General features: G+C 46.2%; 1 protein-coding gene across 2 annotated transcripts in view; it reads left to right on the top strand.

Annotated features, from left to right (window-relative positions):
- LOC116989266 (calcium/calmodulin-dependent protein kinase type IV-like) overlaps window positions 1–14,008 on the top strand; it is a 150,744-nt gene that overhangs the window by 94,417 nt on the left and 42,319 nt on the right. The gene's annotated exons all lie outside the window — the stretch shown is intronic.

Here is a 14,008-nt window from a genome sequence, read left to right on the forward strand (position 1 = left end):
GCTAAAGGAATCAAGGGATATGGGGGGAAAGCAGGAACGGGGTACTGATTTTGGATGATCAGCCATGATCATATTGAATGGCAGTGCTAGCTTGAATGGCTGAATGGCCTGCTCCTGCACCTGTTTTTCTATGTTTCTATGACCAGTTGGCAAATGATCTGATTCTAAATTGTAGATTCCTGTTGAATAATGCAAATATCACTGAAGGGCGAACAATGTGTTTGAAATGCCAAAGTATGTCTCTAATATTTAATGCTCCTCAGCCTGTGATGGATCAAGCTTTGGTGGATTTCTCGACTTCTCTTCTATTAGTGTCATTGGCAATACAGGTCCACCACCGATTTTATAGCAACTGGTGGTCGGGCACCTTCGTGAGGCGGCCGAACTCGACCTCATTGAGACATCTTTGCCGATCGATGGGTCAAATTTGCTGCCGAGGCCCTGGAACTCCAGCCTGGCCACATCGGCTCATCCTTTCCTGTAGCCGACTTCCAACTCCGACTTTGTGGGCCAGTATCTCGGACACCCGGCGGCCTCGGTGGACGGTTCTGGTACCGTTAGACTCCTCTGGGAGGCCGCGACCTCTGTTTGGTTCGGCAAAATGGATAATCCTGAAAGGCTCTGGAAAATCGGTGGTGGCCCCGTATAACATTCGCCAAAGGGTGGCGCTTTCTGTGGGCGTAACATTCTCACAGTGCAGCTGTTCTCTCAGTTCTCCATTTGAACTGTCAGCCAAGGACAACCTTCCACACTTGGAACAACTCTTGTTGATTTGCAATGGTGTGAGGAAGAATGTTTCGTCAGCTTCAAATCTGACAACATTTAAATGAGTTCAGTATCGCAGCTCAGCCAAATGTAGACATGGAACTTTGTGTAAGAAAGAACTGCAGATGCTGGTTTAAATAGAAGGTGGACACAAAATGCTGGAGTAACTCAATGGGTGAGGCAGCATCTCTTTAGTCTGAACAAGGGTCTCGACCCAAAACGTCGCCCATTCCTTCACTCCACAGATGGTGCGTCACCTGCTGAGTTACTCCAGCATTTTGTGTCTAACTTAGACATGGAACTTTATAGTTTAAGGAGAGAGGATATTTAATAGGAAGATTTCTATCACCTCAAAACCTTCTATAATGTTAAATAACATAATCTTTATCCCACGGTTGTGGAATCAAGAGCTAGAGGACAGAGTTTAGTTTTGTTTAGAGATTCAACGTGGAAACAAGCTCTTCGGCCCACCGCGTCCACACCAAAGAGTGATTGCCGTACACCAGTTCCATGACAATTAACCTTCAAACGTGCACGTCTTTGGTGTGTGGGAGGAAACCGGGAGCACCCAGAGAAAACCCACGTGGTCACAGGGAGAACGTAGAAACTCCGTACAGACAGCACCCGTAGTCACGATTGAACCCGGGTCCCTGGCAGCAAATAAGGCAGCAACTCGACCGCTGCACCACCGTGTCACCCTAGCTGAAAGGTCAGAGGGGGCAGAAGCCTTCCTCACATTTGGAAATTGCCTGCATGAGATCTTGACGTACACAAACCCACCTGGTAATAGACCCACTGAGAGCTGGCGAGTGGATGGGTCAGTCTGCATTGTTCTGTGTCAGGGCTTGCATGTATGGGCTGAGGACTCATTTCTGCAGGACGACACAGAGGCGCAGCGATAGAGTTGTTGCCTTACAGTGCCAGAGACCCAGGTTCGATCCTGACTGGGTGCTGTCTGTACGGAGTTTGTACATTCTCCCCGTGACTTGTGTGGGTTTTCTGCAGGAGCTTCGGTTTCCCCCCACAAGGATTCTCTGCCTCAGAGGGCAGTGGAGGCCGGTTGCCTGGATACTTTCAAGAGAGAGCTAGATAGGGCTCTCAAAGATAGCGGAGTCAGGGGATATGGGGAGAAGGCAGGAACTTGGGTACTGATTGGGGTTGATCAACCATGATCACATTGAATGGCGGTGCTGGCTCGAAGGGCCGAATGGCCTACTCCTGCACCTATTGTCTATTGTCTATTGTTTGTTGGTTAATTGGTTTGGTAAAAATTGCAAATTGTCCCTAGTGTGTGCAGCAGTGTTAGCGTGCGGGGATCACTGGTCGGCGTGGACTCAATGGGCCATAAATTCCATGAAATAGATTTGTACTGTAAAGTTATTCCAAGAGAACTCAATGTCAGCGGACTTAATTAAATATCATACTTTTACAATATGTGGACAATTTTGATAGTTTAAGGGTCTTTTAATAAATTGCATGATATTTATTACTTTAGTGCCCCAGTGGAAATAATTCTGCTCCATGTACATTCTTATTCAGACCTGGAGGCTGTAATGTCCCTGAAAGTACTTTCTGACTTTTAGAAACCTGTGCTCTAGTGAGCAGGCATCCATGCGGATAATATTAAATAGTTGGGTGGTAAAATAAATGTGGAAATATTAATTAGTCGAGTTAAACCCATTGCAATTATAAAGGTGTAGTAAGGAACTGCAGATGCTGGTTTACACCGAAGATGGACACAAAATGCTGGGGGAACTAAGCGGGTACAGACAGCATCTCTGGAGAGAAGGAAATGGTTGACGTTTCGGGTCGAGACCCTGCTTCAGACTGAGGTTCAGGGGAGAGGGAAACTAGAGGTATGGAAAGGTTCAGAACAAATCAGAGCGATGGAGGTAATGCAAGCTTTATTTGAAATTAGGGAAATCAATCTTCATACCGCTGGTGTGCCATCTTCAGGATTACACCCATGTGCTGGATCCTGGCCTGGTCACCTGTGATGGTTATACCCAGGAGCTTGAATCTGCTAACTCTTTATCCACATCGATCCACCAAGGAAAACCGGCATGTGGTTCCCCTTTCTCAAGTCATGGAAAGGACGTGTTTAGAGGGATATGGGCCAAATGTAGATGGGACATGTTGGTGGTTTGAGCAAGTTGGGCTGAAGGGCATGTTTCCACGCTGTATGACTCTATGACTATGACTAACAGTGGTGTCTCGACCCGAAACGTCACCCATTCCTTCTCTCCAGAGATGCTGCCTGTCCCGCCGAGTTCCTCCAGGTTTTTGTGTCTCTTTGTGTCAGTGGCGAATCTATAGCTGGCATTGGTGCTGCTCTTAGCCATACTGTCACGGGTGCAGAGACACCAGAACAGGGTGCTAAATACACAGCCTTGAGGTGCACCTGCATGGACGGTGACTGAGAGCTCATGTCCATAGGGTATAGGAGCCGAATTAGGCCATTCGGCCCATCAGGTCTACTCCGCCATTCAATCATGGCTGATCTATTTTTCCCTCTCAACCCCATTCTCCTGCCCATAACCTCTGACACCCATGCTAATCAGGAGTCTGGAGGAAGATGATCGAGAGGGAGATGCTGTCTTTGATCCTCTGATCGTGCTCTGCTGATGAGCAAGTTAAGGATCCAGTTGCAACGGGAGCTGCAGATGCCCAGGTCCTGGGCTTGGTAATGAATTCAATGGGAACGACAGGCTGTGATCGATGAATAACAAACTGACGTATGTGTCCCAGCTATCCAGATGGTCCAGAGCAGCGTGTAGGGCCAGTGGAGATAGCATCTGTTTTATTCATTGATGGGCTGTTGTCTCTGGAAAGGCCAACATTTGCTCTCATCCATAATTTTCTTTGACTTGAATAGATCGCTTCGTCATTATCAAAAAGGGGCTGAACGGTTAACTGGACTTGCAAAAATCACCAGATGGATTGCAAATTAAGTGGGCAGGGCAGGAAAGGACGGCAGATTTCCGTCGCTAACAGAGAACAGTGGACCTGGTACGAGAATCTAGTAATCTAATCATGGAAATGATTCAAACTCCCCAGATGGTGAGATTTGAACCTTTCGATCTGCCTCCTCACAAGTATTTCTCCACCGAATGGCTACAGCAGGGTTTTAGTTTTAATTTAATTTAAATGTTACTGATTGTATGTCTCGTTGTCACCTTCCCCTTTTCTAACAATGATCTACATTTTCCTTCTCATCGTCCCCTTTGATCTCTGGTTTTCACACCTTACCCTTCCATATCTCCATGTCTGCCTCTTGCTTGATTCTCAGTCTGCACAAGGGTCTTGACCCAAAACGTCATCCATTCCCTCTCTCCAGAGATGCTGCCTGTCCCACTGAGTCACTCCAGCAGTTTGTGTCTATCTTTAGTTTGAGATTTTAGTTTTTGTGTTAGAGCTACATCCGTTCAGCCACCGAGTCCACGACGATCATCGATCACCCATTCACTCTATTTCAGTTATCCCACGTTTGGATCCACTTCCTACACACTAGGGGCTTTGTTTTTGTTTACACGGGCCAATTAACCTACAAACCCCTGCACGTCTTTGGGATATGAGAGGAAACCAGAGCACCAGTAGGAAGCCCACTCAGTCATATGCACAGCGCTTTGGCTGCCGCTGCTCTCTCTTCACACTGTGTTTTTGATTTTCTGTTTTTGGATTGAATTCTGTTTTTAATTTGTGTCTCTGTGATGTCTTTATTACTTGTTATATTCCGATTATATGTTATTCCGATTACTATGTAAGGTGTCTTTGAGATGTCTGAAAGGCGCCCATTAAATAAAATTTATTATTATTATTATTATATGGAGAACTTGCAAACTCCACACAGACAGCACCCGAGTTCGAGGTCAAACCTGGGTCCCTGGCGCTGTGAGGCAGCAGCTCTACCAGCGGCGCCACTGTGCCGCCTTGGTTGAAGCTAGTGCACCAATGATAATATTTCATTTTACATTGACAAGATTAAAACGAGTTCACATTTATCCCAGCAGAGCATCAGTCAGCAACCCAAGGGAAATTAAATGGATTAAAACTCTTACTGACTTGACTATTTTTGGTGAAGCAAATATGTGAAGAGACGGGAAACAGTGCAAGACCATCCAAATGATACCCCAGAGCCCGGTGCTCATGACATCCAAAGATTCACCCGTGCTTCTCGTGTTCAAACAAGTTTAGCCGTTGTTTCCTGTGAAACGCCGTCAATCTGAAAGGTTTCACCTCCGTCCCTCCCCCACCCTAGTCAGCGTACTAGTTTCACTGTCGTCCTGTTGAGTTTCACTGTCTGCATAACTCGTTAACACTTAGCCCACAGCCAACAATGGACCATTGTGGGCTCCACCTTTCCTTGATCATCGTTCCTTTTTGCATATCTTTCATTCATTAGTTCTATCTCTCACTACATCATCGTCTATATCTCTCTTTTCCCTTTCCCCTGACTCAGTCTGAAGAAGGATCCCAACCCGAAACGTCGCCTATTCCTTTTTCTTCAGAGATCCTGCCTGACCCGCTGAGTTACTCCAGCTGTTTGCGTCTATCTTGGGTTTAAACTAGCATCTGCAGTTCCTTCCTACACAACCTGAAAATGTAACTGTATCTCCCTCTTCAGTTGCTGCCTGACCTACTGAGTAAATCCAATTTTTTGTTTCTATTTTATTTAAAATCTCTTGCACCTGCATTTCTGTACTTCACCTTTTGTGAAAATGCATTGACTCCAATAACTCTTACAAACCTTTTCAAATGCACCATAGAAAACATACTGTTTAAGAAAGAACTGCATATGCTGGAAAAATCAAAGGTAGACAAAAATGCTGGAGAAACTCAGCGGGTGAGACAGCATCTACGAAGCAAAGGAATAGGCAACGTTTCGGGTCGAGACTCTTCTTCAGACTGATGTTGGGGGGGGGAAGGAAGGAAGAGTCGGAGACAGTAGGCTGTGGGAGAGCTGGGACGGGGAGGGGAAGGAGGGAGAAAGCAAGGACTACCTGAAATTGGAGGTCAATGTTCATACCGCTGGGGTGTAAACTACCCAAGCGAAATATGAGGTGCTGCTCCTCCAATTTGCGGTGGTCCTCACTCTGGCCATGGAGGAGGCCCAGGACAGAAAGGTCGGATTCGGAATGGGAGTGGGAGTTGAAGTGCTGGGCCACCGGGAGATCAGAGTGGTTATTGCAAACTGAGCAGAGGTGTTGGGCGAAGCGATCGCCAAGCCTGCGCTTGGTCTCACTGATGTAGAGCAGCTGACACCTGGAACAGCGGATGCAGTAGATGAGGTTGGAGGAGGTGCAGGTGAACCTCTGCCTCACCTGGAACAAAACATACTGTTGGGTTTCATCACAGCTTGGTTTTGGAACAGCTCTGCCCAAGACTGCAATTAATGTCACAGATTACCAGTCCATCGCACAGACCAGACTGCCCATCATTAACTCCATCTACACTTCACGCTGCCTCGGGAAAGCAGCCACATAATCAAACACTCGTGAGACCCACTTTGAAGAAGAGTCCGGCCTCAAAACGTCACCCATTATTTTTCTCCATTGATGCTGCCTGACCCGCTGAATTACACCAGCACTATGTGTCTCTTTTTGTTATAAACAAGCAACTGCAGTTCTTTGTTTCTACTACTTATCCCACCCCGATCATTCCTCCTTCTCCCCACTCCCATCAGGCAAAAGATACAGAAGCTTGGAAGTGAGCACCACAGGCTCAGGAACAGCTTTTCCCCTCTGTTATCAGGCTTCTGAATGTTCCTTCCATAAGCTAGGGTACTGTCCAATTCACCTCTACCCTATTATGGACATTGGACTCTCTCAGGAAACATTATGCTCCAATGCTGAGAACTATATTCTGCATTCTGTATCTTTCTCTTTGCGCTGCCTATTGTACCAGAGTTTGACTTGGTTGGACTTATTTGTAGTATTATCTGATTTGATTGGATGTACCTCGGAACCAAAGATCATCCTTTCACACGACTTCTAAGTTATCCCACGTTCCTATCCACTCCCAATACAGAGGCCAATTAACCTACCAACCTGCACGTCTTTGGGATGTGGGAGGAAACCAGAGCACCTGGAGGAAACCCACTTGGTCACCGGGAGAATGTGCAAATACCACACAGTTACAGCACCCGAGGTCAGGATCGAACCAGGGTCTCTGGCACTGTGAGGCAGCGGGTGGACCAGCTGCGCCACTTTGTCTGCACTCTCTTCTCACCCAGGCTTCAGTATAGTCCCAGCAATCCAGCTACGATGCAGGGCACATGGCAATGGAAAGCAGAGCAGGAGAGCCAGGGCTAACTGTTCAAGCAGCGTTATACTATCAATAGACCTGAGCGTTTTGTTTAGAGAATTCTGTCAGCAATTTGTGTGCACCACATAGTTTGTTCCCAGCTCGCGCGCATCGCCTATACTGTCCCCAAATTATAATAGATAGGGCGGCACGCTGGCACAGCGGTAGAGTTGCTGCCTTACAGCGCCAGAGACCCAGGTTCGACCCTGACTACGGCAATTGTCTGTATGTAGTTTGTACATTCTCTCCATAACCTACGTGTATTTTCTCCGGTTTCCTCTCACACACCAAAGAGGTACAGGTTTGTAGGTTGTCGGTACACAAAAATGCTGGAGAAACTCAGCGGGTGCAGCAGCATCTATGGAGCGAAGGAGATAGGTAACGTTTTGGGCCGAAACTCTTCTTCAGACTGATGGGGGGTGGGGGGGAGAAGGAAGGAAAAAGGGAGGAGGAGGAGCCCGAGGGTGGGGGGATGGGAGGAGACAACTCGAGGGTTAAGGAAGGGGAGGAGACAGCAAGGGCTAGCAAAACTGGGAGAATTCAACGTTCATGCCAGCCGGACGCAAGCAACCCAGGCGGAATATGAGGTGCTGTTCCTCCAATTTCCGGTGTTGCTCACTCTGGCAATGGAGGAGACCCAGGACAGAGAGGTCGGATTGGGAATGGGAGGGGGAGTTGAAGTGCTGAGCCACCGGGAGTTCAGGTAGGTTATTGCGGACTGAGCGGAGGTGTTCGGCGAAACAATCGCCCAACCTCCGCTTAGTCTCCCCGATGTAAATCAGCTGACATCTAGAGCAGCGGATGCAGTAGATGAGGTTGGAGGAGATACAGGTGAACCTTTGTCGCACCTGGAACGACTGCTTGGGTCCTTGAATGGAGTCGAGGGGGGAGGTGAAGGGACAAGTGTTGCATCTCTTGCGGTTGCAACGGAAAGTGCCCGGGGACGGGGTGGTACGGGAGGGAAGGGAAGAATTGACGAGGGAGTTGCAGAGGGAGCGGTCTTTGCTGAAGGCAGACATGGGGGGAGATGGGAAGATGTGGCGAGTGGTGGGGTCACGTTGGAAGTGACAGAAATGGCGGAGGATTATTTGTTGTGGTTTGTAGGTTAATTGGCTTCAGTGAAAATTTGTAAATCGTCCCTAGCGTGTATATAGGATGGTGTTAGTGTGCGGGGATCACTGGTCGACGCGGACTGGGTGGGCCGAAGGGCCTGTTTCCGCGCTGTGTCTCCAAACTAAAAAAGAAAAATATATAGCACAGTGATGGTAATACCTAAATAAGGCCATCAGCCGTGTGGACAGTGATTGTCTGAAAAAGCAGCCCTGAAATAAATCTTTAGGTTAACCGATAACCATTCACCGTGTGCAGTTGTTGTGAGACGAAAGGTGGTGAAGGGGTGATTTTATTCATTCAGTATAAATTGCCATGGAGTGAGGCAGAGTCTATCTGTTTCCAGTGAGTGTGTGCTGCAGACTGAGGCACAGATGTAGGATGACGCTTAGTTGAGAGAAGTGGTCGGCTAGCTGGATGAATAATAGTTTGAGTATAACAAGATGCAATGCCAGAAATAATGATCGAGCTGGAGATGAAGAATGTGTTTTAGAATAGCTTGGACGGGTGATGATTTCGGATTACACAGGATTTACAGACCATTGTAGTTGTTGCTGGACCTGCAGCCAGAAATTCTGGGTCACTCATCCAGAGAAAGGAGTTCCCATCCTGCCATGATAGCTGGGTTATTCAAACTCCATTAAGTAAATGTGGAATTATGTTTTAAAAAAAAGCTAACCACAGTAATGTGTAGGAAGGAACTGCACATGCTGGTTTACACCGAAGATAGTTGCAAAATGCTGGATTAACTCAGCGGGTCAGGCAGCATCACTGGAGAAAAGGAATAGGTGACGTTTCGGGTCAAGACCCTTCTTCTTCAGACTGATTCAGTCAGTGTGCGATCCCCGCACTCTAACACTATCCTACACACAGTTATAATGAACCTATACTTTTTCTTCAGAGATGCTGTCTGACCCGCTGAGTTACTCCGGCATTTTGTGTTCAACCACAGTAATGATGAACATGAACCAACTAGATTGACATAAAAGTCCCTCCAGTTCACTTAAGGCTATAACTTAACTTGTCACAATACATTATGAGGCCATTTGGCCCATCGGGTACATGTTCATTCCCAATAGAGCCATATCATGTCCCATTCCCTCCTCCTTATTCCTCTGCAGCCCTGATCAACTGCTCTCTCGCACACATGCCCTTAATTCCCCTTTAAGACTTCTTGCCATTTACCTTTGTTAAGGAATAACTTGCAGCTGCCCATTAACATGCCAGCGTGTATTTGGGATGTGGGGGGGAACGTGAACACTCAGGCGGAGAACATGCAAAATCAATTGGACGTGTGCAATTTGGGACATCAAATCAAGTTAGGACCTTCCCAGTGTAATGTAGTGTTGTTGAATATAGGGAGCTAGGAGCACAAGTACATAGTGCCTTGAAAATGGTGTCACAGATGGACAGGGTTATGAAGAAGGCAAACAAAAATGCTGGAGAAACTCAGAGGGTGAGGCAGCATCTATGGAGCGAAGGAAATAGGCAACGTTTCGGGTCGAAACCTTTCTTCAGACTGATGTGAGGGGGGGGGGGGGAAGAATTTTGGGCGGTATTTTGTTGGTTCACATGCTTGATCAATGGTGTTTTATCATTAATGTTTTATTATTATTAATGTTTAGTGTTTTCTGAGTCAGTCGTAACTGTCACTGTATGTCATGTTGTTACTTGTGGGCGCAGCACCAAGGCAAATTCCTTGTATGTGAATACTTGGCCAATAAACTTACTTACTTACTTAAAGGAAGAGGCGGAGACAGTGGGCTGAGGGAGAGCTGAGATGGGGAGGAGAAAGCAGGGACTACCTGAAATTAGAGAAGTCAATGTTCATACCGCTGGGGTGCAGGCTGCCCAAGCGAAATGTGAGGTGCTGCTCCTGAAATTTACAGTGGTCCTTACTCTGGCCATGGAGGAGGCCCAGGACAGAAAGGTTAGATTCGGAATGGAAGGGGGAGTTGAAGTGCTGAGCCACCGGGAGATCAGGTATGAAGAAGGCATTTGGCACACTAGCCTTCATCAGAAAAGCACTGAGTATAGCGGTTGGGACGTTATGTTGCAGTTGTATAAGGACATAGAATATTGTGTTCAGTTTCGGTCACCTACTATAGGAAGGCAACTGGTACAGTTTGTAAGCTGGTAGAGCTGCTGCCTCACAGTGTTAGAGACCTGGTTTCAATCCTGACCTCGCATGCTGTCTGTGTGGAGTTTGCACATTCTCCCTGTGACCGTTTCGGTTTCCTCCGGGTGCTCTGGTTTCCTCCCACCCAAAGAGTTGCGGGTTTCTAGGTTAATTGGCCTCTGTAAATTGCCCCTCATGTGCATTGTGTAGGATGCGAAACTGGGATAATATAGAACTACTATGAACGAGTGATCGATGGTCCGCGTGGACTTGGTGGGCTGAAGGGCCTGTTTCCACACTGTATCTTTCAATCAATCAATAAACATCTAGTAATTGGTGTATTTGTATTCTGAGGTCCTTTAACCCGACTCAATTTTAAAGTAGTAAGTGTCCTTCCCTGTTTTTCCTACTAAATCATTCTAGATCCCATTTATCTATATTGATTATTTTTTCCATTCCATATGTTTACTTTATTAATATCCTGCTGTGATTTGTTGCCATCTTCCTCAGCTTTGACAGTCACTTCAATTTGGTATCATCCACAAATTCAGAAATTGATACCAGAGTCCAAATCGTTAATTTAAATAGAGAACAACTATGGTCCCAGGCCCATTTGCTTTCCATCTCTCTCCATCCCTCCCCCCTTCCCAGTTCTCTGACCAGTCTTACTGTCTCTGACTACATTTCATCTCTGTTTGCTTTGTTGTTGCCTTCTCCCAGCTCACGATGATCTATTCTACATTTTCCTTCATCTCCATGCCCTTTTTCCTGTTTTCACACCTCACGTAACCTTATCTATGTATCTCCCTCTCACCTGACATCAGTCTAAAGAAGGGTCTTGACCCGAAACATCGTCCATTCCTTCTCTCCAAAGATGCTGCCTGTCCCGTTGAGTTACTCCACCATTTTGTATCTCTCTTCGGTCCCAGGGCTGACCATTGTACAATACCACTGCTCACCTTTTCTCACCATGAACATCTAATCTTTGCTCTCACTCTCTGGTTTGTACCTTTGACACCTCTGATAATCCATTCTTCCTTTGTGTTCCTGACTCGATGCAATGGGAGTAAAGATGCGAACAAAGTACAGGTCCAACTCCGATATTCCGGCACCTGGAAAAGTACAGGTGGGCCTCCTTTAATCCTGGCAAATGCACGAGAGCGCACTTCAGGCTTTAGAGATACAGTGCAGAAAGGGGTCCTTCGGCCCAACGAGTCCGCGCTGACCTGCGACCAAGCCGTACACTAGCACTATCCTACACACCAGGGATAAATTTACAATTTTTACCAAAGCCAATTAACCTACAAACCAATAGGTCTTCGGAATATGGGAGGAAACCGGAGCACCCGGAGAAAACCCACGCAGTCACGGGGAGAATGGACAAACTCCGTGCAGACCAGCACCGCATTCACTGTGATCATGGCTGATCATCCATAATCAGTACCCATTTCCTGCCTTCTCCCCATAACCCTTGACTCCGCTCTCTTTAAGAGCTCCATCTAACTCTTTCTTGAAAGCATCCAGAGAATTGACCTCCACTGTGTTCTGAGGCAGAGAATTCCACAGATTCACAACTCTCTGGGTGAAAAAGTTTTTCCTCATCTCTGTTCTAAAAGGCCTACCCCTAATTCTTAAACAGTGGCCCCTGGTTCTGGACTCCCCCAACATCGGGGACATGTTTCCTGCCTCTAGCGTGTCCAATCCCTTAATAATCTTATATGTTTCAATAAGATACCCTCTCATCCTTCTAAATTCCAGAGTATACAAGCCCAGCCTCTCCATTCTATCAACATATGACATTCCCGCCATCCCGGAAATTAACCTTGTGAACCTACGCTGCACTCAATAGCAAGAATGTCCACCCTCAAATTTGGAGACCAAAACTGCATACAATACTCCAGGTGCGGTCTCACTAGGGCCCTGTACAACTGCAGAAGGACCTCTTTGCTTCTATACTCACTACTCTTGTTATGAAGCCCAACCTGCCATTAACTTTCTTCACTGCCTGCTGTAACTGCATGCTTACTTTCAGTGCCTGATGAACAAAGACCCCCAGATCTCGTTGTACTTCCCCTTTTCCCAACTTGACACCATTCAAATAATAGTCTGCCTTCCTGTTTTTGCCACCACAGTGGATAACCTCACATTTATCCACATTAAATTGCATTTGACATGCATCAGCCCACTCACCCAAACCTGGCCAAGTCACCCTGCATTCTCATAGCATCCTCCTCACAGTTCACACCATAGTATCTTTGGTTCACACTGCCACCCAGCTTTGTGCCATCTGCAAATTTGTTACTTTTAATCCCTTCATCGAAATCATTAATGTATATTGTAAATAGCTGTGGTCCCAGCACGAAGCCTTGCGGTACCCCACTAATCACTGCCTGCCATTCTGAAAGGGACCCGTTAATCCCTACTCTTTGCTTCCTGTCTGCCAACCAATTTTCTATCCAACCCCCAATACCACGTGCTTTAATTTTGCCCATTAATCTCCTATGTGGGACCTTATCAAATTCTTTCTGAAAGTCCAGGTACACTACATCCACTGGCTCTCCCTTGTCCATTTTCCTAGTTACATCGTCGAAAAATCCCAGAAGATTAGTCAAGCATGATTTCCCCTTCGTATATCCATTGAGCCCGTCTCTTTTGCTGTGAGGCAGCAGATCTCTCAGCTACACAACTGTGCCATCCTGCAGGTTGACAAGATTTAAATTTTTTATTTATTTTATTTTTATATTTTTTTAATTTTTATTAGAAACAATTGTACAAACAAATTGTAAAACATTCGGCATCTAAAATTATACAATTATTGAACAGCTTCATTTGTAACCTTATAACCTAAACTTTGAAAATGAAAAAGGAAAAGAAGAAGAAAACAAGAAATGAAAAAAGTGAAAAGTGAAAAGATAGATCGAAAAAGAACAAAAGAAAGACCCCTAAACTACCAAAGTAATGTGGCTGAAAGATATAGAAAGTAGAAAGAAGAAAAAGAAAGGTGGAGATATACCTTGGCCCCCCCCCCCCCAAACCCACCTCACCAAACCCGGCATCGGATTTAAATTTAAATTTGTGTTGCACCATGCTATTCTTGTAAGAATTCGGTGAAGGGTGTCCATGTCTTGAGAAATTGATCTGGTTTTTCCGCCAAGACAAGCCTAATGTTTTCCAAATGTAGTGTCTCAGACATGTTTGCGATCCACATCTTCACTGTAGGGACTGTTGTCTGTTTCAACAAGATTAAAGTATTATGAGAAAGAATCCAGCACCAGGCAAGATGCACAAGCTTAAGAACAACTGAAAGTAACTGTGATAAATAGATCAATAAAAAGTAAGTTTGCAATTCTTCCAAACATCCGTTGCTTCACATTGATCTTTGTGAGATCTAACTTGGCCAAGGCTCAGCGTGCTGTTGGATTGCAGCCCAGCTCTGTGGGTGTAATCCATCAGCGTACCTTGGAGGAATTTACAGTCTCTTTTTGAATGTCTGAAACCGATGCGATAACAAGCAAAAATGTTCATGTTTTACCGTAGAACATGGTGAATGGGCTCAGAACAAGGGTGGAGAAGGGCACAAATGCCGCAGTGACTCTGCGGGTCAAGCAGCATCTCTGGAGAACATGGATAGGCGATGTTTCGGGTCGGGACCCTGCTTCAGACTGATTGTAGGTGGGGGGGAGGTGCGGAAAAAAGATGGGAGGGAGGAGA

This window comes from Amblyraja radiata, chromosome 29 (assembly GCF_010909765.2).
Source record: "Amblyraja radiata isolate CabotCenter1 chromosome 29, sAmbRad1.1.pri, whole genome shotgun sequence".
NCBI classification, from domain to species: domain Eukaryota; kingdom Metazoa; phylum Chordata; class Chondrichthyes; order Rajiformes; family Rajidae; genus Amblyraja; species Amblyraja radiata.